General features: G+C 40.3%; 16 non-coding genes across 16 annotated transcripts; all 16 read right to left on the bottom strand.

The window, feature by feature from the left end:
• Positions 1 to 8,660: 8,660 nt before the first annotated feature.
• On the bottom strand, positions 8,661 to 8,734 carry trnat-agu (transfer RNA threonine (anticodon AGU)). Its single transcript has one exon. It is a non-coding gene; the product is annotated as a tRNA-Thr (tRNA).
• A 1,033-nt stretch (positions 8,735 to 9,767) lies between these two features.
• trnat-agu (transfer RNA threonine (anticodon AGU)) lies at positions 9,768 to 9,841 on the bottom strand. The gene has a single exon. It is a non-coding gene; the product is annotated as a tRNA-Thr (tRNA).
• Positions 9,842 to 10,873: 1,032 nt separating this feature from the next.
• Positions 10,874 to 10,947, bottom strand: trnat-agu (transfer RNA threonine (anticodon AGU)). Its single transcript has one exon. It is a non-coding gene; the product is annotated as a tRNA-Thr (tRNA).
• A 1,033-nt stretch (positions 10,948 to 11,980) lies between these two features.
• trnat-agu (transfer RNA threonine (anticodon AGU)) lies at positions 11,981 to 12,054 on the bottom strand. Its single transcript has one exon. It is a non-coding gene; the product is annotated as a tRNA-Thr (tRNA).
• Positions 12,055 to 12,708: 654 nt separating this feature from the next.
• On the bottom strand, positions 12,709 to 12,780 carry trnah-gug (transfer RNA histidin (anticodon GUG)). Its single transcript has one exon. It is a non-coding gene; the product is annotated as a tRNA-His (tRNA).
• Positions 12,781 to 13,087: 307 nt separating this feature from the next.
• trnat-agu (transfer RNA threonine (anticodon AGU)) lies at positions 13,088 to 13,161 on the bottom strand. Its single transcript has one exon. It is a non-coding gene; the product is annotated as a tRNA-Thr (tRNA).
• A 1,033-nt stretch (positions 13,162 to 14,194) lies between these two features.
• trnat-agu (transfer RNA threonine (anticodon AGU)) lies at positions 14,195 to 14,268 on the bottom strand. The gene has a single exon. It is a non-coding gene; the product is annotated as a tRNA-Thr (tRNA).
• A 654-nt stretch (positions 14,269 to 14,922) lies between these two features.
• On the bottom strand, positions 14,923 to 14,994 carry trnah-gug (transfer RNA histidin (anticodon GUG)). Its single transcript has one exon. It is a non-coding gene; the product is annotated as a tRNA-His (tRNA).
• A 307-nt stretch (positions 14,995 to 15,301) lies between these two features.
• trnat-agu (transfer RNA threonine (anticodon AGU)) lies at positions 15,302 to 15,375 on the bottom strand. Its single transcript has one exon. It is a non-coding gene; the product is annotated as a tRNA-Thr (tRNA).
• A 1,032-nt stretch (positions 15,376 to 16,407) lies between these two features.
• Positions 16,408 to 16,481, bottom strand: trnat-agu (transfer RNA threonine (anticodon AGU)). The gene has a single exon. It is a non-coding gene; the product is annotated as a tRNA-Thr (tRNA).
• A 1,033-nt stretch (positions 16,482 to 17,514) lies between these two features.
• On the bottom strand, positions 17,515 to 17,588 carry trnat-agu (transfer RNA threonine (anticodon AGU)). Its single transcript has one exon. It is a non-coding gene; the product is annotated as a tRNA-Thr (tRNA).
• Positions 17,589 to 18,242: 654 nt separating this feature from the next.
• Positions 18,243 to 18,314, bottom strand: trnah-gug (transfer RNA histidin (anticodon GUG)). Its single transcript has one exon. It is a non-coding gene; the product is annotated as a tRNA-His (tRNA).
• Positions 18,315 to 18,621: 307 nt separating this feature from the next.
• On the bottom strand, positions 18,622 to 18,695 carry trnat-agu (transfer RNA threonine (anticodon AGU)). Its single transcript has one exon. It is a non-coding gene; the product is annotated as a tRNA-Thr (tRNA).
• A 1,033-nt stretch (positions 18,696 to 19,728) lies between these two features.
• On the bottom strand, positions 19,729 to 19,802 carry trnat-cgu (transfer RNA threonine (anticodon CGU)). Its single transcript has one exon. It is a non-coding gene; the product is annotated as a tRNA-Thr (tRNA).
• Positions 19,803 to 20,835: 1,033 nt separating this feature from the next.
• trnai-uau (transfer RNA isoleucine (anticodon UAU)) lies at positions 20,836 to 20,909 on the bottom strand. Its single transcript has one exon. It is a non-coding gene; the product is annotated as a tRNA-Ile (tRNA).
• A 1,033-nt stretch (positions 20,910 to 21,942) lies between these two features.
• trnat-agu (transfer RNA threonine (anticodon AGU)) lies at positions 21,943 to 22,016 on the bottom strand. The gene has a single exon. It is a non-coding gene; the product is annotated as a tRNA-Thr (tRNA).
• Positions 22,017 to 23,020: the final 1,004 nt, after the last annotated feature.

Genomic DNA, 23,020 nt, shown 5'->3' with positions numbered 1-23,020 from the left:
CAAAATGTGGAAAAAGTCAAGGGGTCTTAATACTTTCCAAATATGATTATATAAAGCTTTTTAATTCATACAGTAATTATTACTCAACATGTCCTCACTTGGGATTTGAAGTCACAATCTTTTGGTTCACAGCATTCCAATCTTCCTGCTACGCCTCCATATCTGTGTGAATAATTGATTTCACCTGTATTGTGTCGCTTTACACTTCAAAGTAAATCTCAGCTCTGTCAAAAGTACCCTCAAGAAAAACAATTTTATTGTTCATAAGGAGTAGCATTAAAACAAAGTCATATGACCCCACCAACATTAGACAACTATACAGAAAAACCTAAACTTCCTTAAATAAGAAAAATAAAATCAATGATGAGAGGATAGTCAGAGATGAGTGATATTTGACACAGGCGTGGTGGTGTAGCAGGAAAATTGGAATGCTGTGAACCAAAAGTCGGAACTAAGTTTGCTCTAACATTTTTTTGGTTTTGTTCAGGTAACAATTGGACCGAAAAGTTTAGTAAACAAAGAAAAGGCTGTGGTGCCAGCTAATTAATAATAATTTGTTGAAACAACTACATTTGTGGGTGTTTATTATTATTTTAAATGTATTTTTTACAGTGTATGACTGCCTTGTTAGTGGGCTGAGCTGAGTGGGGGAGAGGTGTGCGGCTGCCTGCTTGGTTAGTGGGGGAAGGAGGAGGAGGTCTGTGACTACCTGCCTGCCTTCCAAATCAAATCAAATTTCAGGTGAGGGGTGAGTGTTTAATGCAGTCAGGTAGGAGTGTCTGCCTGCTTTGAGGGGTGAGAGAGGGGGAGGATAGGTAAACCAATAACTACAGGGGAGAAGGAACCACATGCTCATCTTTATCAGACACTGATCACACATGTCAATCATCACAATGAAGGATGTTGGTGATACTGATTGTGCGTCCCAAATTGTACCCTATTCCGAATGAAATGCACTACTTTTGATCAGGGCCCTATGGTCAAAGTAGTGCACTACTTTTGATCAGGGCCCTATGGTTAAAGTAGTGCACTACTTTTGATCAGGGCCCTATGGTCAAAGTAGTGCACTACTTTTGATCAGGGCCCTATGGTTAAAGTAGTGCACTACTTTTGATCAGAGCCCTATGGTCAAAGTAGTGCACTACGGACACTGACAAACATTTATATCAGAATCTATCATATTTGATCTCCAGCACCTGCTCAAAACCATTTGATGTGTGTGTGTGTGTGTGTGTGTGTATGTGTGTGTGTGTGTGTTCTCTTTTCCTACAGACTCACCTTTCTGTACATGTAATTCTGCACTGGGTGTTGCCTAAAGAAGAGCATGTGATGCAATAATGAGATTGACCAGTGTTAAAACCTCTTACATCTACACGTTCCGCTAGCGGAACGATTGCTCCAATATCCAATGATGGGCGGGGCGCGAAATTCAAACTCCTCTAAATCCGAAAACTTACACTTTTCAAACATATGACTATTTTACAGCTATTTAAAGACAAGACTCTCCTTTATCTAACCAAACTGTCCGATTTCAAAAAGGCTTTACAGCGAAAGCAAAACATTAGATTATGTCAGCAGAGTACCCAGCCAGAAATAATCACACAGCCATTTTTCAAGCTAGCATATCATGTCACATAAACCCAAACCATATCTAAATGCAGCACTAACCTTTGATGATCTTCATCAGATGACACACCTAGGACATTGTGTTATACAATACATGCATGTCTGTTCAATCAAGTTCATATTTATATCAAAAAACAGCTTTTTACATTAGCATGTGACGTTCAGAACTAGCATTCCCACCGAACACTTCCGGTGATTTTACTAAATTACTCACGATAAACGTTCACAAAAAGCATAACAATTATTTTAAGAATTATAGATACAGAACTCCTCTATGCACTCGATATGTCCGATTTTAAAATAGCTTTTCGGATGAAGCACATTTTGCAATAATGTAAGTACATAGCCCGGCGTTACAGGGCTAGCTATTTAGACACCCTGCAAGTTTAGCCTTCACCAAAATCACATTTCCTATAAGAAAAATGTTCTTACCTTGCTTGTTCTTCATCAGAATACACTGCCAGGACTTCTACTTCAATAACAAATGTAGGTTTGGTCCCAAATAATCCATCGTTATATCCAAACAGCGACGTTTTGTTCGTGCGTTCTAGACACTATCCCAACGCTAAATCTCGGCCACGAGCATGACGCAAAATATGACAAAAAATTTCTAAATATTCCATTACCGTACTTCGAAGCATGTCAACCGCTGTTTAAAACCAATATTTATGCAATTTATCTCGTAGAGAAGCGATAATATTCCGACCGGGAATCTGCCTGTCTGTAAACTGAGGAAAAAACCGAAAGCCGGGGGCGGGGCGTGTCACGCGCCTAAGGCTTAGACCATTGAGTGACCACTTAGGTTTTGCCTTCCTGTGCTTCAGCCAGGGCTTTGAATTACGTCATTCCTGTTTTTCCCGGGCTATGAGACCTCATTGGAGACGTGTGAATTGTCACGTAAGAGCAGAGATCCTTTGTAAACGATAGAGATAATAAAGAAGGGCAAGAAATGATCAGACAGGGTACTTCCTGAACAGAAGCATCTCAGGTTTTTGCCTGCCATAGGAGTTCTGTTATACTCACAGACACCATTCAAACAGTTTCAGAAACTTTGGAGTGTTTTCTCTCCAAAGCTAATAATTATATGCATATTCCAGTTTCTGGGCAGGACTAATAATCAGATTAAATCGGGTACGTTTTTTATCCAGCCGTGAAAATACTGCCCCCTAGCCATAACAGGTTAAAAAAAAAGACGTTTTTATTGTGATTAGATAGTGCACTCCTATAATGTAATGTTTGTTATTACACAAGAACATTATGTGTTGCAGTTACGTTAAACTGTGACCTGCTGTTTTAAGCTAAATATCTAATCTTGTGTTTTAGTGTTTTTGGAGCCGTTGAGTAATTGCTGGTGAGGTAGAATGGTTGGTGGGGTTAGCTAGACAAACTCTAGCTGTCCTGGAAGTTGCCCAAAGTGCACAATCAAACCTGTGCTTTCTGTTTTTTGAGGAGGACCACACAAAATGTTGGTTTCACCATTCTCTTTAACCACATGTCTTGTTTGTATTAATAACTCATCATATCAGTGGGCAATGTGCTCTCAGTGTTCTTCCCTCTGTGTGTCCCAAACAACCGGACAGATCTCGCAAGCTTACATAAATTATTTACAGTCTGTTAATACGATGCTACCAAATGGCACTACATTCCCTATTTAGTGCACTACCCTCGGGTCAAAAGCAGTGCACTATATAGGGAATAGGGTGCCATTTGGGACGCATATCTCTTTTGCAGCTTTACTGAGTCCCAGAGCTAGAGAATAGATGAACAGAGATGCTGTGCTCAACATGGCGTAAACAGAGCTCCTAATCAAATATATATTGTGTCTGGTTCTATGCTCCTAGGAGAGTAGAGAGAGGAATTCCATGGAGTATAGTCAGTGAAGATATCAAATACAGCCTCATACCTGTCATAGCTTTCATCCCAAATGGCACTCCATTCCCTACATAGTGAGCCCTGCTCTGGTGAAAAGGGGTGCACTATGTAGGGAAAATGGTGCCATTTGGGACGCAGCCATAGTGTGTGAAGGAAATGAAGGAATCGTTTGCTATCTAGGCACATTGAATGACATGCCAACATTCTCTCCATACTTTCTGATTGGTTAGATAGGCTGTATCGGATTGGTTAGATAGGCTATATCCCAGAGGCAGTGGTAATATATCTGGTTAAATAGGCTGGATGTGATTGGTTAGATAGGCTATATCCCAGAGGCAGTGGTAATGTATCTGGTTAAATAGGCTGGATCTGATTGGTTAGATAGGATGTATCTGACTGGTTAGACAGGCTATATCACAGAGGCAGTGGTACTGTATCTTGTTACATAGGCTGTATCTGATTGGTTAGATAGGCTGTATCTGATTGGTTAGACAGGCTATATCACAGAGCCAGTGGTACTGTATCTTGTTACATAGGCTGTATCTGATTGGTTAGATAGGCAGTATCTGATTAGTTAGACAGTCTATATCCTAGAGGTAGTGGTAATGTTTCTGGTTAGATATGCTGTATCTGATTGGTTAGATAGGCTGTATCTGATTGGTTAGATAGGCAGTATCTGATTAGTTAGACAGTCTATATCCCAGAGGTAGTGGTAATGTATCTGGTTAGATAGGCTATATTATTATATCAAAACTAGTGCTCTATAGGAGATACTGTGCCATATGGAACATAGCCATAGAAGGCTCTATAGGGGATACGGTGCCATTTGGGACATAGCCACAGAAGCCTCTACAGGGGATAAGGTGCCATATGGAACATAGCCATAAAGTAAAGTACACAATAAGGACAAATGGCAACAGAAATAATGTAGTTATTAGTATTTATTTAATATTAACAGCTGATTTTCCAGAGGAAAGGGAAAAACCATAAACCACTCTACGTTCCTGTAAAACAGCTGAGATGATTAACTCAGGTCTCGATGAACAGCTGAGGTCTCGACGAACAGCTGAGGTCTCGATGAACAGCTGAGGTCTCGATGAACAGCTCAGGTCTCGATGAACAGCTGAGCGGTAGAATCAGGTGTGGTAGCACTGGGCTTGAATAAAATATGCCTGCATAACCCTGTGGCTGGTCAATAGCAATTTTGGTAACTCCTGATACAAACACGGTGACAAATTATAAACTGCTGAGAAACACATAAATACTAGTCATTAGACAAGTACAATTTTTTTTAAGAATACATATTTACAAATTTTACATTGGATAGGTGCTCTAAATCCTTCAGCTACAAATTATCTAAACAATGATGTACACAGCTGTCCAATTCCAGTAAAAGAGCGCACGTTACCACAGTGATGAAAAAGTACCCAATTGTCCTACTTGAGTAAAAGTGAAAGTCACCCAGTAAAATACTACTTGAGTAAAAGTCTAAAAATATTTGGTTTTAAATATACTTAAGTATTAAAAGTAAATGTAATCGCTAAAATATACTTAAGTATCAAAAGTAAAAGTATAAATAATTTCAAATTCCTTATATTAAGCAAACCAGACAGCATGATTTTCTTGTTTTAAACATTTACGGACAGCCATGGGCACACTTCAACACTCAGACATCATTTAACAAACTAAGAATTTGTGTTTAGTGAGTCTGCCATATCAGAGGCAGTAGGGATGACCAGGGATGTTCTCTTGATAAGTGCGTGAATTAGACCATTTTACTGTCCTGCTAAGTATTCAAATGTAACTATTACTTTTGGCTGTCAAGGAAAATATATGGAGTAAAAAGTACATTATTTTCTTTATGAATGTAGTGGAGTAAAAGTAAAAGTTGTCCAAAATATAAATAGTAAAGTACAGATACCCCCAAAAATATTTATCACACACTTGGTGCTCCAGTACTAGCTAAAGTAGCATCGCTCTCTGTTTGAACCTGGTGTTTGAGAAGGCTAAACTAGCTAGCTGCATTTGCTAGTTAAGTAAGTTAAAATAAAACATCTTTCTTGCTTCTCCTTAATTTTGGAAGAAATTCATTTGTTTATAACTGTTCAACTATTGTCTTTCTCTCTCTTTGAATCAACTACTCATCACATTTTATGCGCTGCAGTGCTAACTAGCTGTAGCTTATGCTTTCAGTACTATATTTAATCTGTGAACCTTTGATTAGGTAGACAACATGTCAGTTCATGCTGCAACAGCTCTGATAGGTTGGAGGACGTCCTCTGGAAGTTATCATAATTACTGTGGAAGGTGGTGAGAACCAAGAGCCTGCTAGATTTTGTATAGAAGTTAAATGTAACAAGAGGAGGACGGAAGCTAGCTATCCCCCGGCTACACCATGGTGCTACCCTACAGACTGCTGTTGAAGCTACTGTAGAGCTTCATTGCAAAACATTGTGTTTTGATCAATTATATGTTGACGTGAATATATTTCATAAAGTTTTATCGAAAAAGGATAACTTTTAATGTTTCACTATTTTCATTTTTCTTAAATTCACTGAGGATGGTCCTCCCCTTTCTCCTCTGAGGAGCCTCCACTGGTGTGCATATGAATTAATAAGCGTAAGTCGTTTGTCAGCTCCAGGTGAGCCAGCTTGACACATTTCTTCTCAAATGACAGAAAGTGGCACCTGTAAAGGAGAAACGTTTACAACCTGTGTAACTTATCTCATGCATTACTACCGTAGGGATGGTGTGCATCTGACAGATGAGGGCAACGACTTCTTCCTTGAGAGTTTAAGAGCTGGTCTCCACCGTTCTCTCCTCCGTAGCAGAAAGACACGCTCACTAGTGCTAGTACACGTCACACTCCCTGTCCCTTGCCACTCAACGATACCCAACGAACCCAAAGGCTCTTTTAAGAGACACCTGATAAATTACAATAAGCACACACTGTGCGTGCATGTGCACGTCGGTGTGTGTGTTTTGGGAAAGGGAGGTGGTGTCAAAAACATACATAAATTTTTTATTTATTTATTATTTATTTCACCTTTATTTAACCAGGTAGGCAAGTTGAGAACAAGTTCTCATTTACAATTGCGACCTGGCCAAGATAAAGCAAAGCAGTTCGACAACATACAACACAGAGTTACACATGGAGTAAAACATACAATCAATGATGCAGTAGAAAAAAATAAGACTATATACAATGTGAGCAAATGATGTGAGATAAGGGAGGTAAAGGCAAAAAAATGCAATGGTGATGAAAGAGAATGGTCAAAATATCCCTGAACCCAGGACTGTCAAATCTCAGGGCGGTGACGCTAACCGTTAAGCTACGATATGGCAAAAGGGCTGTATTTTGAACGAGTTAAAACTTACTGTGTAAACTAAGATACTCAACAACTCTGCCATTTGACAAAGTCCCCCATTAAATGATTATTCTGCTATTTCAGAGTTTTTTTTTTACGATTTTAAAGCTCGAGACCCAAATGAGAAATGTAGTGTCCTCGAAACGACCGAGATTATATCAATTTGACACTCTACTTAACCTGTTGGGGGTAGGGGGCAGTATTTACACGGCCGGATAAAAAACGTACCCGATTTAATCTGGTTATTACTACTGCCCTGAAACTAGAATATGCATATAATTATTGGCTTTGGATAGAAAACACCCTAAAGTTTCTAAAATTGTTTGAATGGTGTCTGTGAGTATAACAGAACTCATATGGCAGGCAAAAACCTGAGAAGATTCTGAACAGGAAGTGGCATGTCTGACAAGTTCTTGATCATCATGCGTCTTTTTATTGAAGACTGAGGATCTTTGCTGTTATGTGACACTTCCTACGGCTCCCATAGGCTCTCAGAGCCCGGGAAAAAGCTGAATGATATCGAGGCAGCCCCAGGCTGAAACACATTATCGCCTTTGGCAAGTGGCCGATCAGAGGACAATGGGCTTAGGCGCGTGCATGAGTCGACCCCGTGCTTTATTTTCTTTCGTCTTTTTACCTAAATTGCAGATTCCCGGTAGGAATATTATCGATTTTTTACGAGAAAAATTGCATAAAAATTGATTTTAAACAGCGGTTGACATGCTTCGAAGTACGGTAATGGAATATTTAAAAATGTTTTGTCACGAAATGCGTCGTGCTCGTCACCCTACTTTACCCTTTTGGATAGTGTCTTGAACGCACGAACAAAACGCCGCTGTTTGGATATAACTATGGATTATTTGGGACCAAACCAACATTTGTTATTGAAGTAGAAGTCCTGGGAGTGCATTCTGACGAAGAACACCAAAGGTAATCAAACTTTTCTAATAGTAAATCGGAGTTTGGTGAAGGCTAAACTTGCTGGGTGTCTAAATAGCTAGCCCTGTGATGCCGGGCTATCTACTTAGCACATTTTGCAATATTCTTTCACCGAAAAGCTATTTTAAAATCGGACAAATCGAGTGCATAGAGGAGTTCTGTATCTATAATTCTTAAAATAATTGTTATGCTTTTTGTGAATGTTTATCGTGAGTAATTTAGTAAATTTTTTGTAAATTCACCGGAAGTATGCTAGTTCTGAACATCACATGCTAATGTAAAAAGCTGTTTTTTGATATAAATATGAACTTGATTGAACAAAACATGCATGTATTGTATAACATAATGTCCTAGGGTTGTCATCTGATGAAGATCAAAGGTTAGTGCTGCATTTAGCTGTCTTCTGGGTTTTTGTGACATATGCTAGCTTGAAAAATGGGTGTCTGATTATTTCTGGCTGGGTACTCTGACATAATCTAATGTTTTGCTTTCGTTGTAAAGCCTTTTTGAAATCGGACAGTGTGGTTAGATTAACGAGAGTCTTGTCTTTAAAATGCTGTAAAATAGTCATATGTTTGAGAAATTGAAGTAATAGCATTTCTAAGGTATTTGAATAACGCGCCACAGGATTCCACTGGCTGTTACGGAGGTGGGACGATTTCGTCCCGCCGACCCTAGAGAGGTTAACTCATTCAAAAAGTGCCCTTTTTCCGTGACATTGGAATATCTCAATTGCATCCTCCTCACTTCTTCTCTTCTCTCGACTTGCCTAATTCTCTAAACCCATTGGTGAGAAAAGCAGAGTGCCCTCCCCTCTGACCTTCTCCACCAATGTGTACAATGAAATGCTTGAAAAAGTACTGCTGAGATTTGAACTCAGGATCTCCTGTTTACTAGACAGGGACTTTAACCAACTAAGCCACAGCACCCGTTGATTTGATGTATGTTGCGTAACTAACACCCACACCGATGTGAATCAAACCAGTCTCATTCATTTGACCCATTTCTCTGTCTGGCAAAATCACGTCACAAAACAGATGTCATTTACTAATATTGGAATCGATATGGACACCTTCAATTGTCTAGCAACAGGGTTTGTTAAGCTATGTTTTGGGAACCAAAGAGGGCCTGAGCATGTGAGAGGTGGGTAGCGAGATATCAGTAAATATTTGTAATCACATACTATTTATTTTTAATTATGGTCATTCGAGGACAGTACATTTTACATTTGGGTTTCGAGATGAATAAACTCAAGAACCTCTGACATGGATTCTTAAACTATGGTTTGGGACCCAAAGCGGTTATTAACATGTAATAGGTGGGTCGCGAGATATGAGTAAACATTCAGAATCATACACTATTTCTTTAGAATTTCGGTTGTTCGATGACACTACATTTCACATTTGGCTCTCGAGCTTAAAAATGGTAAAATCCTCTGAAACAGCAGACGAATCAGTTAATGTAAGTATTTTACCTATCATGAGCTGGGGACTTTGTCCAAAAGCAGAGTTCTTGAGTTTCTTCGCTCACACAATACGTTTTTACAAGTTCAAAATACAACCCTTTTGAAGTGACATTGCAGTGCCATGACCCATATTCGAACCGGGGTTTCTGCGGCCACAACGCAGGGTACTAACCACTATACGATCACAGCTGGCTGCAAGAGCAGCCTTATAGAGCCTACTTATTCTGTGAAAGTGACGTGTACAACATGGCGAAACTCTTTTCATTTGGTTCTCGATAACGAATAAAGTGAAGAAGCAGATTGCGCTTTTGACAGTCGGTACGTTTTAACTCATTCAAAAAGTGCCCTTTTTCCGTGACATTGGAATATCTCAATTGCATCCTCCTCACATCTTCTCTTCTCTCGACTTTCCTAATTCTCTAAACCCATTGGTGAGAAAAGCAGAGTGCCCTCCCCTCTGACCTTCTCCACCAATGTGTACAATAAAATGCTTGAAAAGGTACTGCTGAGATTTGAACTCAGGATCTCCTGTTTACTAGACAGGCACTTTAACCAACTAAGCCACAGCACCCATTGATTTGATGTATGTTGCGTAACTAACACCCACACCGATGTGAATCAAACCAGTCTCATTCATTTAACCCATTTCTCTGTCTGGCAAAATCACGTCACAAAACAGATGTCATTTACTAATATTGGAATCGATATGGACACCTTCAATTGTCTAGCAACAGGGTTTGTTAAGCTATGTTTTGGGAACCAAAGAGGGCCTGAGCATGTGAGAGGTGGGTAGCGAGATATCAGTAAATATTGTAATCACATACTATTTATTTTTAATTATGGTCATTCGAGGACAATACATTTTACATTTGGGTTTCGAGATGAATAAACTCAAGAACCTCTGACATGGATTCTTAACCTATGGTTTGGGACCCAAAGCGGTTATTAACATGTGATCGGTGGGTCGCGAGATATGAGTAAACATTCAGAATCATACACTATTTCTTTAGAATTTGGTTGTTCGATGACACTACATTTCCCATTTGGCTCTCGAGCTTAAAAATGGAAAATCCTCTGAAACAGCAGACGAATCAGTTAATGTAAGTATTTTACCTATCATGAGCTGGGGGACTTTGTCCAAAAGCAGAGTTCTTGAGTTTCTTCGCTCACACAATAAGTTTTTACTTGTTCAAAATACAACCCTTTTGAACTGACATTGCAGTGCCGTGACCCGGATTCAAACCGGGGTTTCTACGGCCACAACGCAGGGTACTAACCACTATACGATCACGGCTGGCTGCAAGAGCAGCCTTATAGAGCCTACTTATTCTGTGAAAGTGACGTGTACAACCTGGCGAAACTCTTTTCATTTGGGTCTCGATAACGAATAAAGTGAAGAAGCAGATTGCGCTTTTGACAGTCGGTACGTTTTAACTCATTCAAAAAGTGCCATTTTTCCGTGACATTGGAATATCTCAATTGCATCCTCCTCAAAGTCTTCTCTTCTCTCGACTTGCCTAATTCTCTAAACCCATTGGTGAGAAAAGCAGAGTGCCCTCCCCTCTGACCTTCTCCACCAATGTGTACAATAAAATGCTTGAAAAGGTACTGCTGAGATTTGAACTCAGGATCTCCTGTTTACTAGACAGGGACTTTAACCAACTAAGCCACAGCACCCATTGATTTGATGTATGTTGCGTAACTAACACCCACACCGATTTGAATCAAACCAGTCTCATTCATTTAACCCATTTCTCTGTCTGGCAAAATCACGTCACAAAACAGATGTCATTTACTAATATTGGAATCGATATGGACACCTTCAATTGTCTAGCAACAGGGTTTGTTAAGCTATGTTTTGGGAACCAAAGAGGGCCTGAGCATGTGAGAGGTGGGTAGCGAGATATCAGTAAATATTTGTAATCACATACTATTTATTTTTAATTATGGTCATTCGAGGACAGTACATTTTACATTTGGGTTTCGAGATGAATAAACTCAAGAACCTCTGACATGGATTCTTAAACTATGGTTTGGGACCCAAAGCGGTTATTAACGTGTGATAGGTGGGTCGCGAGATATGAGTAAACATTCAGAATCATACACTATTTCTTTAGAATTTCGGTTGTTCGATGACACTACATTTCCCATTTGGCTCTCGAGCTTAAAAATGGTAAAATCCTCTGAAACAGCAGACGAATCAGTTAATGTAAGTATTTTACCTATCATGAGCTGGGGGACTTTGTCCAAAAGCAGAGTTCTTGAGGTTCTTCGCTCACACAATAAGTTTTTACTTGTTCAAAATACAACCCTTTTGAACTGACATTGCAGTGCCGTGACCCGGATTCAAACCGGGGTTTTTACGGCCACAACGCAGGGTACTAACCACTATACGATCACGGCTGGCTGCAAGAGCAGCCTTATAGAGCCTACTTATTCTGTGAAAGTGACGTGTACAACCTGGCGAAACTCTTTTCATTTGGGTCTCGATAACGAATAAAGTGAAGAAGCAGATGCGCTTTTGACAGTCGGTACGTTTTAACTCATTCAAAAAGTGCCCTTTTTCCGTGACATTGGAATATCTCAATTGCATCCTCCTCACGTCTTCTCTTCTCTCGACTTGCCTAATTCTCTAAACCCATTGGTGAGAAAAGCAGAGTGCCCTCCCCTCTGACCTTCTCCACCAATGTGTACAATAAAATGCTTGAAAAGGTACTGCTGAGATTTGAACTCAGGATCTCCTGTTTACTAGACAGGCACTTTAACCAACTAAGCCACAGCACCCATTGATTTGATGTATGTTGCGTAACTAACACCCACACCGATGTGAATCAAACCAGTCTCATTCATTTAACCCATTTCTCTGTCTGGCAAAATCACGTCACAAAACAGATGTCATTTACTAATATTGGAATCGATATGGACACCTTCAATTGTCTAGAAACAGGGTTTGTTAAGCTATGTTTTGGGAACCGAAGAGGGCCTGAGCATGTGAGAGGTGGGTAGCGAGATATCAGTAAATATTTGTAATCACATACTATTTATTTTTAATAATGGTCATTCGAGGACAGTACATTTTACATTTGGGTTTCGAGATGAATAAACTCAAGAACCTCTGACATTTATTCTTAACCTATGGTTTGGGACCCAAAGCGGTTATTAACATGTGATCGGTGGGTCGCGAGATATGAGTAAACATTCAGAATCATACACTATTTCTTTAGAATATCGGTTGTTCGATGAGACTACATTTCACATTTGGCTCTCGAGCTTAAAAATGGTAAAGTCCTCTGAAACAGCAGACGAATCAGTTAATGTAAGTATTTTACCTATCATGAGCTGGGGGACTTGGTCCAAAAGCAGAGTTCTTGAGTTTCTTCGCTCACACAATAAGTTTTTACTTGTTCAAAATACAACCCTTATGAACTGACATTGCAGTGCCGTGACCCGGATTCGAACCAGAGTTTCTGCGGCCACAACGCAGGGTACTAACCACTATACAATCACGGCTGGCTGCAAGAGCAGCCTTATAGAGCCTACTTATTCTGTGAAAGTGACGTGTACAACCTGGCGAAACTCTTTTCATTTGGGTCTCGATAACGAATAAAGTGAAGAAGCAGATGCGCTTTTGACAGTCGGTACGTTTTAACTCATTCAAAAAGTGCCCTTTTTCCGTGACATTGGAATATCTCAATTGCATCCTCCTCACATCTTCTCTTCTCTCGACTCTCCTAATTCTCTAAACCCATTGGTGAGAAAAGCAGAGTGCCCTCCCCTCTGACCTTCTCCACCAATGTGTACAAAAAAATGCTTGAAAAGGTGCTGCTGAGATTTGAACTCAGGATCTCCTGTTTACTAGACAGGCACTTTAACCAACTAAGCCACAGCACCCATTGATTTGATGTATGTTGCGTAACTAACACCCACACCGATGTGAATCAAACCAGTCTCATTCATTTAACCCATTTCTCTGTCTGGCAAAATCACGTCACAAAACAGATGTCATTTACTAATATTGGAATCGATATGGACACCTTCAATTGTCTAGCAACAGGGTTTGTTAAGCTATGTTTTGGGAACCAAAGAGGGCCTGAGCATGTGAGAGGTGGGTAGCGAGATATCAGTAAATATTTGTAATCACATACTATTTATTTTTAATTATGGTCATTCGAGGACAGTACATTTTACATTTGGGTTTCGAGATGAATAAACTCAAGAACCTCTGACATGGATTCTTAAACTATGGTTTGGGACCCAAAGCGGTTATTAACATGTGATCGGTGGGTCGCGAGATATGAGTAAACATTCAGAATCATACACTATTTCTTTAGAATTTCGGTTGTTCGATGACACTACATTTCCCATTTGGCTCTCGAGCTTAAAAATGGTAAAATCCTCTGAAACAGCAGACGAATCAGTTAATGTAAGTATTTTACCTATCATGAGCTTGGGGACTTTGTCCAAAAGCAGAGTTCTTGAGTTTCTTCGCTCACACAATACATTTTTACTCGTTCAAAATACAACCCTTTTGAAGTGACATTGCAGTGCCATGACCCATATTCGAACCGGGGTTTCTGCGGCCACAACGCAGGGTACTAACCACTATACGATCACAGCTGGCTGCAAGAGCAGCCTTATAGAGCCTACTTATTCTGTGAAAGTGACGTGTACAACATGGCGAAACTCTTTTCATTTGGTTCTCGATAACGAATAAACTGAAGAAGCAGTTGCGCTTTTGACAGTCGGTACGTTTTAACTCATTCAAAAAGTGCCCTTTTTCCGTGACATTGGAATATCTCAATTGCATCCTCCTCACGTCTTCTCTTCTCTCGACTTGCCTAATTCTCTAAACCCATTGGTGAGAAAAGCAGAGTGCCCTACCCTCTGACCTTCTCCACCAATGTGTACAATGAAATGCTTGAAAAGGTACTGCTGAGATTTGAACTCAGGATCTCCTGTTTACTAGACAGGCACTTTAACCAACTAAGCCACAGCACCCATTGATTTGATGTATGTTGCGTAACTAACACCCACACCGATGTGAATCAAACCAGTCTCATTCATTTAACCCATTTCTCTGTCTGGCAAAATCACGTCACAAAACAGATGTCATTTACTAATATTGGAATCGATATGGACACCTTCAATTGTCTAGCAACAGGGTTTGTTAAGCTATGTTTTGGGAACCAAAGAGGGCCTGAGCATGTGAGAGGTGGGTAGCGAGATATCAGTAAATATTTGTAATCACATACTATTTATTTTTAATTATGGTCATTCGAGGACAGTACATTTTACATTTGGGTTTCGAGATGAATAAACTCAAGAACCTCTGACATTTATTCTTAACCTATGGTTTGGGACCCAAAGCGGTTATTAACATGTGATCGGTGGGTCGCGAGATATGAGTAAACATTCAGAATCATACACTATTTCTTTAGAATTTTGGTTGTTCGATGACACTACATTTCCCATTTGGCTCTCGAGCTTAAAAATGGTAATATCCTCTGAAACAGCAGACGAATCAGTTAATGTAAGTATTTTACCTATCATGAGCTGGGGGACTTGGTCCAAAAGCAGAGTTCTTGAGTTTCTTCGCTCACACAATACGTTTTTACTTGTTCAAAATACAACCCTTATGAACTGACATTGCAGTGCCGTGACCCGGATTCGAACCAGGGTTTCTACGGCCACAACGCAGGGTACTAACCACTATACAATCACAGCTGGCTGCAAGAGCAGCCTTATAGAGCCTACTTATTCTGTGAAAGTGACGTGTACAACCTGGCGAAACTCTTTTCATTTGGGTCTCGATAACGAATAAAGTGAAGAAGCAGATGCGCTTTTGACAGTCGGTACGTTTTAACTCATTCAAAAAGTGCCCTTTTTCCGTGACATTGGAATATCTCAATTGCATCCTCCTCACATCTTCTCTTCTCTCGACTCTCCTAATTCTCTAAACCCATTGGTGAGAAAAGCAGAGTGCCCTCCCCTCTGACCTTCTCCACCAATGTGTACAATAAAATGCTTGAAAAGGTACTGCTGAGATTTGAACTCAGGATCTCCTGTTTACTAGACAGGCACTTTAACCAACTAAGCCACAGCACCCATTGATTTGATGTATGTTGCGTAACTAACACCCACACCGATGTGAATCAAACCAGTCTCATTCATTTAACCCATTTCTCTGTCTGGCAAAATCACGTCACAAAACAGATGTCATTTACTAATATTGGAATCGATATGGACACCTTCAATTGTCTAGCAACAGGGTTTGTTAAGCTATGTTTTGGGAACCAAAGAGGGCCTGAGCATGTGAGAGGTGGGTAGCGAGATATCAGTAAATATTTGTAATCACATACTATTTATTTTTAATTATGGTCATTCGAGGACAGTACATTTTACATTTGGGTTTCGAGATGAATAAACTCAAGAACCTCTGACATGGATTCTTAAACTATGGTTTGGGACCCAAAGCGGTTATTAACATGTGATAGGTGGGTCGCGAGATATGAGTAAACATTCAGAATCATACACTATTTCTTTAGAATTTCGGTTGTTCGATGACACTACATTTCCCATTTGGCTCTCGAGCTTAAAAATGGTAAATCCTCTGAAACAGCAGACGAATCAGTTAATGTAAGTATTTTACCTATCATGAGCTGGGGGACTTTGTCCAAAAGCAGAGTTCTTGAGGTTCTTCGCTCACACAATACGTTTTTACTTGTTCAAAATACAACCCTTTTGAACTGACATTGCAGTGCCATGACCCGGATTCAAACCAGGGTTTCTACGGCCACAACGCAGGGTACTAACCACTATACGATCACGGCTGGCTGCAAGAGCAGACTTATAGAGCCTACTTATTCTGTGAAAGTGACGTGTACAACCTGGCGAAACTCTTTTCATTTGGGTCTCGATAACGAATAAAGTGAAGAAGCAGTGGCGCTTTTGACAGTCGGTACGTTTTAACTCATTCAAAAAGTGCCCTTTTTCCGTGACATTGGAATATCTCAATTGCATCCTCCTCACATCTTCTCTTCTCTCGACTCTCCTAATTCTCTAAACCCATTGGTGAGAAAAGCAGAGTGCCCTCCCCTCTGACCTTCTCCACCAATGTGTACAATAAAATGCTTGAAAAGGTACTGCTGAGATTTGAAATCAGGATCTCCTGTTTACTAGACAGGCACTTTAACCAACTAAGCCACAGCACCCATTGATTTGATGTATGTTGCGTAACTAACACCCACACCGATGTGAATCAAACCAGTCTCATTCATTTAACCCATTTCTCTGTCTGGCAAAATCACGTCACAAAACAGATGTCATTTACTAATATTGGAATCGATATGGACACCTTCAATTGTCTAGCAACAGGGTTTGTTAAGCTATGTTTTGGGAACCAAAGAGGGCCTGAGCATGTGAGAGGTGGGTAGCGAGATATCAGTAAATATTTGTAATCACATACTATTTATTTTTAATTATGGTCATTCGAGGACAGTACATTTTACATTTGGGTTTCGAGATGAATAAACTCAAGAACCTCTGACATGGATTCTTAACCTATGGTTTGGGACCCAAAGCGGTTATTAACATGTGATCGGTGGGTCGCGAGATATGAGTAAACATTCAGAATCATACACTATTTCTTTAGAATTTCGGTTGTTCGATGACACTACATTTCACATTTGGCTCTCGAGCTTAAAAATGGTAAAATCCTCTGAAAGAGCAGACGAATCAGTTAATGTAAGTATTTTACCTATCATGAGCTGGGGGACTTTGTCCAAAAGCAGAGTTCTTGATGTTCTTCGCTCACACAATAAGTTTTTACTTGTTCAAAATACAACTCTTTTGAACTGACATTGCAGTGCCGTGACCCGGATTCAAACCGGAGATTCTGCAGCCACAACGCAGGGTACTAACCACTATACGATCACGGCTGGCTGCAAGAGCAGCCTTATAGAGCCTACTTATTCTGTGAAAGTGACGTGTACAACCTGGCGAAACTCTTTTCATTTGGGTCTCGATAACGAATAAAGTGAAGAAGCAGATGCGCTTTTGACAGTCGGTACGTTTTAACTCATTCAAAAAGTGCCCTTTTTCCGTGACATTGGAATATCTCAATTGCATCCTCCTCACATCTTCTCTTCTCTCGACTCTCCTAATTCTCTAAACCCATTGGTGAGAAAAGCAGAGTGCCCTCCCCTCTGACCTTCTCCACCAATGTGTACAATAAAATGCTTGAAAAGGTACTGCTGAGATTTGAACTCAGGATCTCCTGTTTACTAGACAGGCACTTTAACCAACTAAGCCACAGCACCCATTGATTTGATGTATGTTGCGTAACTAACACCCACACCGATGTGAATCAAACCAGTCTCATTCATTTAACCCATTTCTCTGTCTGGCAAAATCACGTCACAAAACAGATGTCATTTACTAATATTGGAATCGATATGGACACCTTCAATTGTCTAGCAACAGGGTTTGTTAAGCTATGTTTTGGGAACCAAAGAGGGCCTGAGCATGTGAGAGGTGGGTAGCGAGATATCAGTAAATATTTGTAATCACATACTATTTATTTTTAATTATGGTCATTCGAGGACAGTACATTTTACATTTGGGTTTCGAGATGAATAAACTCAAGAACCTCTGACATGGATTCTTAACCTATGGTTTGGGACCCAAAGCGGTTATTAACATGTGATCGGTGGGTCGCGAGATATGAGTAAACATTCAGAATCATACACTATTTCTTTAGAATTTCGGTTGTTCGATGACACTACATTTCACATTTGGCTCTCGAGCTTAAAAATGGTAAAATCCTCTGAAACAGCAGACGAATCAGTTAATGTAAGTATTTTACCTATCATGAGCTGGGGGACTTTGTCCAAAAGCAGAGTTCTTGAGTTTCTTCGCTCACACAATAAGTTTTTACTTGTTCAAAATACAACCCTTTTGAACTGACATTGCAGTGCCGTGACCCGGATTCGAACCGGGGTTTCTACGGCCACAACGCAGGGTACTAACCACTATACAATCACGGCTGGCTGCAAGAGCAGCCTTATAGAGCCTACTTATTCTGTGAAAGTGACGTGTACAACCTGGCGAAACTCTTTTCATTTGGGTCTCGATAACGAATAAAGTGAAGAAGCAGTTGCGCTTTTGACAGTCGGTACGTTTTAACTCATTCAAAAAGTGCCCTTTTTCCGTGACATTGGAATATCTCAATTGCATCCTCCTCACGTCTTCTCTTCTCTCGACTTGCCTAATTCTCTAAACCCATTGGTGAGAAAAGCAGAGTGCCCTCCCCTCTGACCTTCTCCACCAATGTGTACAATAAAATGCTTGAAAAGGTACTGCTGAGATTTGAACTCAGGATCTCCTGTTTACTAGACAGGCACTTTAACCAACTAAGCCACAGCACCCATTGATTTGATGTATGTTGCGTAACTAACACCCACACCGATGTGAATCAAACCAGTCTCATTCATTTAACCCATTTCTCTGTCTGGCAAAATCACGTCACAAAACAGATGTCATTTACTAATATTGGAATCGATATGGACACCTTCAATTGTCTAGCAACAGGGTTTGTTAAGCTATGTTTTGGGAACCAAAGAGGGCCTGAGCATGTGAGAGGTGGGTAGCGAGATATCAGTAAATATTTGTAATCACATACTATTTATTTTTAATTATGGTCATTCGAGGACAGTACATTTTACATTTGGGTTTCGAGATGAATAAACTCAAGAACCTCTGACATGGATTCTTAACCTATGGTTTGGGACCCAAAGCGGTTATTAACATGTGATAGGTGGGTCGCGAGATATGAGTAAACATTCAGAATCATACACTATTTCTTTAGAATTTCGGTTGTTCGATGACACTACATTTCCCATTTGGCTCTCGAGCTTAAAAATGGTAAAATCCTCTGAAACAGCAGACGAATCAGTTAATGTAAGTATTTTACCTATCATGAGCTGGGGGACTTTGTCCAAAAGCAGAGTTCTTGAGTTTATTCGCTCACACAATACGTTTTTACAAGTTCAAAATACAACCCTTTTGAAGTGACATTGCAGTTCCGTGACCCGGATTCGAACCGGGGTTTCTGCGCCCACAACGCAGGGTACTAACCACTATACGGTCACTTCTGGCTGCAAGAGCAGCCTTATAGAGCCTACTTATTCTGTGAAAGTGACGTGTACAACCTGCTTAAACTCTTTTCATTTGGGTCTCGATAACGAAAAAAGTGAAGAAGCAGTTGCGCTTTTGACAGTCGGTACGTTTTAACTCATTCAAAAAGTGCCCTTTTTCCGTGACATTGGAATATCTCAATTGCATCCTCCTCACGTCTTCTCTTCTCTCGACTTGCCTAATTCTCTAAACCCATTGGTGAGAAAAGCAGAGTGCCCTCCCCTCTGACCTTCTCCACCAATGTGTACAATGAAATGCTTGAAAAGGTTCTGCTGAGATTTGAACTCAGGATCTCCTGTTTACGAGACAGGAACTTTAACCAACTAAGCCACAGCACCCATTGATTTGATGTATGTTGCGTAACTAACAACCACACCGATGTGAATCAAACCAGTCTCATTCATTTAACCCATTTCTCTGTCTGGCAAAATGACGTCACAAAACAGATGTCATTTACTAATATTGGAATCGATATGGACACCTTCAATTGTCTAGCAACAGGGTTTGTTAAGCTATGTTTTGGGAACCAAAGAGGGCCTGAGCATGTGAGAGGTGGGTAGCGAGATATCAGTAAATATTTGTAATCACATACTATTTATTTTTAATTATGGTCATTCGAGGACAGTACATTTTACATTTGGGTTTCGAGATGAATAAACTCAAGAACCTCTGACATGGATTCTTAACCTATGGTTTGGGACCCAAAGCGGTTATTAACATGTGATCGGTGGGTCGCGAGATATGAGTAAACATTCAGAATCATACACTATTTCTTTAGAATTTCGGTTGTTCGATGACACTACATTTCCCATTTGGCTCTCGAGCTTAAAAATGGTAAAATCCTCTGAAACAGCAGACGAATCAGTTAATGTAAGTATTTTACCTATCATGAGCTGGGGGACTTGGTCCAAAAGCAGAGTTCTTGAGTTTCTTCGCTCACACAATAAGTTTTTACTTGTTCAAAATACAACCCTTTTGAACTGACATTGCAGTGCCGTGACCCGGATTCAAACCAGGGTTTCTACAGCCACAACGCAGGGTACTAACCACTATACGATCACGGCTGGCTGCAAGAGCAGCCTTATAGAGCCTACTTATTCTGTGAAAGTGACGTGTACAACCTGGCGAAACTCTTTTCATTTTGGTCTCGATAACGAATAAAGTGAAGAAGCAGTTGCGCTTTTGACAGTCGGTACGTTTTAACTCATTCAAAAAGTGCCCTTTTTCCGTGACATTGGAATATCTCAATTGCATCCTCCTCACGTCTTCTCTTCTCTCGACTTGCCTAATTCTCTAAACCCATTGGTGAGAAAAGCAGAGTGCCCTCCCCTCTGACCTTCTCCACCAATGTGTACAAGGAAATGTTTGAAAAGGAACTGCTGAGATTTGAACTCAGGATCTCCTGTTTATAAGACAGGTACTTTAACCAACTAAGCCACAGCACCCATTGATTTGATGTATGTTGCGTAACTAACACCCACACCGATGTGAATCAAACCAGTCTCATTCATTTAACCCATTTCTCTGTCTGGCAAAATCACGTCACAAAACAGATGTCATTTACTAATATTGGAATCGATATGGACACCTTCAATTGTCTAGCAACAGGGTTTGTTAAGCTATGTTTTGGGAACCAAAGAGGGCCTGAGCATGTGAGAGGTGGGTAGCGAGATATCAGTAAATATTTGTAATCACATACTATTTATTTTTAATTATGGTCATTCGAGGACAGTACATTTTACATTTGGGTTTCGAGATGAATAAACTCAAGAACCTCTGACATGGATTCTTAACCTATGGTTTGGGACCCAAAGCGGTTATTAACATGTGATCGGTGGGTCGCGAGATATGAGTAAACATTCAGAATCATACACTATTTCTTTAGAATTTCGGTTGTTCGATGAGACTACATTTCACATTTGGCTCTCGAGCTTAAAAATGGTAAAATCCTCTGAAACAGCAGACGAATCAGTTAATGTAAGTATTTTACCTATCATGAGCTGGGGGACTTGGTCCAAAAGCAGAGTTCTTGAGTTTCTTCGCTCACACAATAAGTTTTTACTTGTTCAAAATACAACCCTTTTGAACTGACATTGCAGTGCCGTGACCCGGATTCAAACCGGAGTTTCTACGGCCACAACGCAGGGTACTAACCACTATACGATCACGGCTGGCTGCAAGAGCAGCCTTATAGAGCCTACTTATTCTGTGAAAGTGACGTGTACAACCTGGCGAAACTCTTTTCATTTTGGTCTCGATAACGAATAAAGTGAAGAAGCAGATGCGCTTTTGACAGTCGGTACGTTTTAACTCATTCAAAAAGTGCCCTTTTTCCGTGACATTGGAATATCTCAATTGCATCCTCCTCACATCTTCTCTTCTCTCGACTCTCCTAATTCTCTAAACCCATTGGTGAGAAAAGCAGAGTGCCCTCCCCTCTGACCTTCTCCACCAATGTGTACAATAAAATGCTTGAAAAGGTACTGCTGAGATTTGAACTCAGGATCTCCTGTTTACTAGACAGGCACTTTAACCAACTAAGCCACAGCACCCATTGATTTGATGTATGTTGCGTAACTAACACCCACACCGATGTGAATCAAACCAGTCTCATTCATTTAACCCATTTCTCTGTCTGGCAAAATCACGTCACAAAACAGATGTCATTTACTAATATTGGAATCGATATGGACACCTTCAATTGTCTAGCAACAGGGTTTGTTAAGCTATGTTTTGGGAACCGAAGAGGGCCTGAGCATGTGAGAGGTGGGTAGCGAGATATCAGTAAATATTTGTAATCACATACTATTTATTTTTAATTATGGTCATTCGAGGACAGTACATTTTACATTTGGGTTTCGAGATGAATAAACTCAAGAACCTCTGACATGGATTCTTAACCTATGGTTTGGGACCCAAAGCGGTTATTAACATGTGATCGGTGGGTCGCGAGATATGAGTAAACATTCAGAATCATACACTATTTCTTTAGAATTTCGGTTGTTCGATGACACTACATTTCCCATTTGGCTCTCGAGCTTAAAAATGGTAAATCCTCTGAAACAGCAGACGAATCAGTTAATGTAAGTATTTTACCTATCATGAGCTGGGGGACTTGGTCCAAAAGCAGAGTTCTTGAGTTTCTTCGCTCACACAATAAGTTTTTACTTGTTCAAAATACAACCCTTATGAACTGACATTGCAGTGCCGTGACCCGGATTCGAACCGGAGTTTCTACGGCCACACCGCAGGGTACTAACCACTATACAATCACATCTGGCTGCAAGAGCAGCCTTATAGAGCCTACTTATTCTGTGAAAGTGACGTGTACAACCTGGCGAAACTCTTTTCATTTGGGTCTCGATAACGAATAAAGTGAAGAAGCAGTTGCGCTTTTGACAGTCGGTACGTTTTAACTCATTCAAATAGTGCCCTTTTTCCGTGACATTGGAATATCTCAATTGCATCCTCCTCACATCTTCTCTTCTCTCGACTCTCCTAATTCTCTAAACCCATTGGTGAGAAAAGCAGAGTGCCCTCCCCTCTGACCTTCTCC

This window comes from Salmo trutta, chromosome 30 (genome assembly GCF_901001165.1).
Source record: "Salmo trutta chromosome 30, fSalTru1.1, whole genome shotgun sequence".
NCBI classification, from domain to species: Eukaryota; Metazoa; Chordata; class Actinopteri; order Salmoniformes; family Salmonidae; genus Salmo; species Salmo trutta.
Note: the sequence above shows the minus strand (reverse complement) of the source record. Positions and strands in the feature narration are given on the sequence as shown.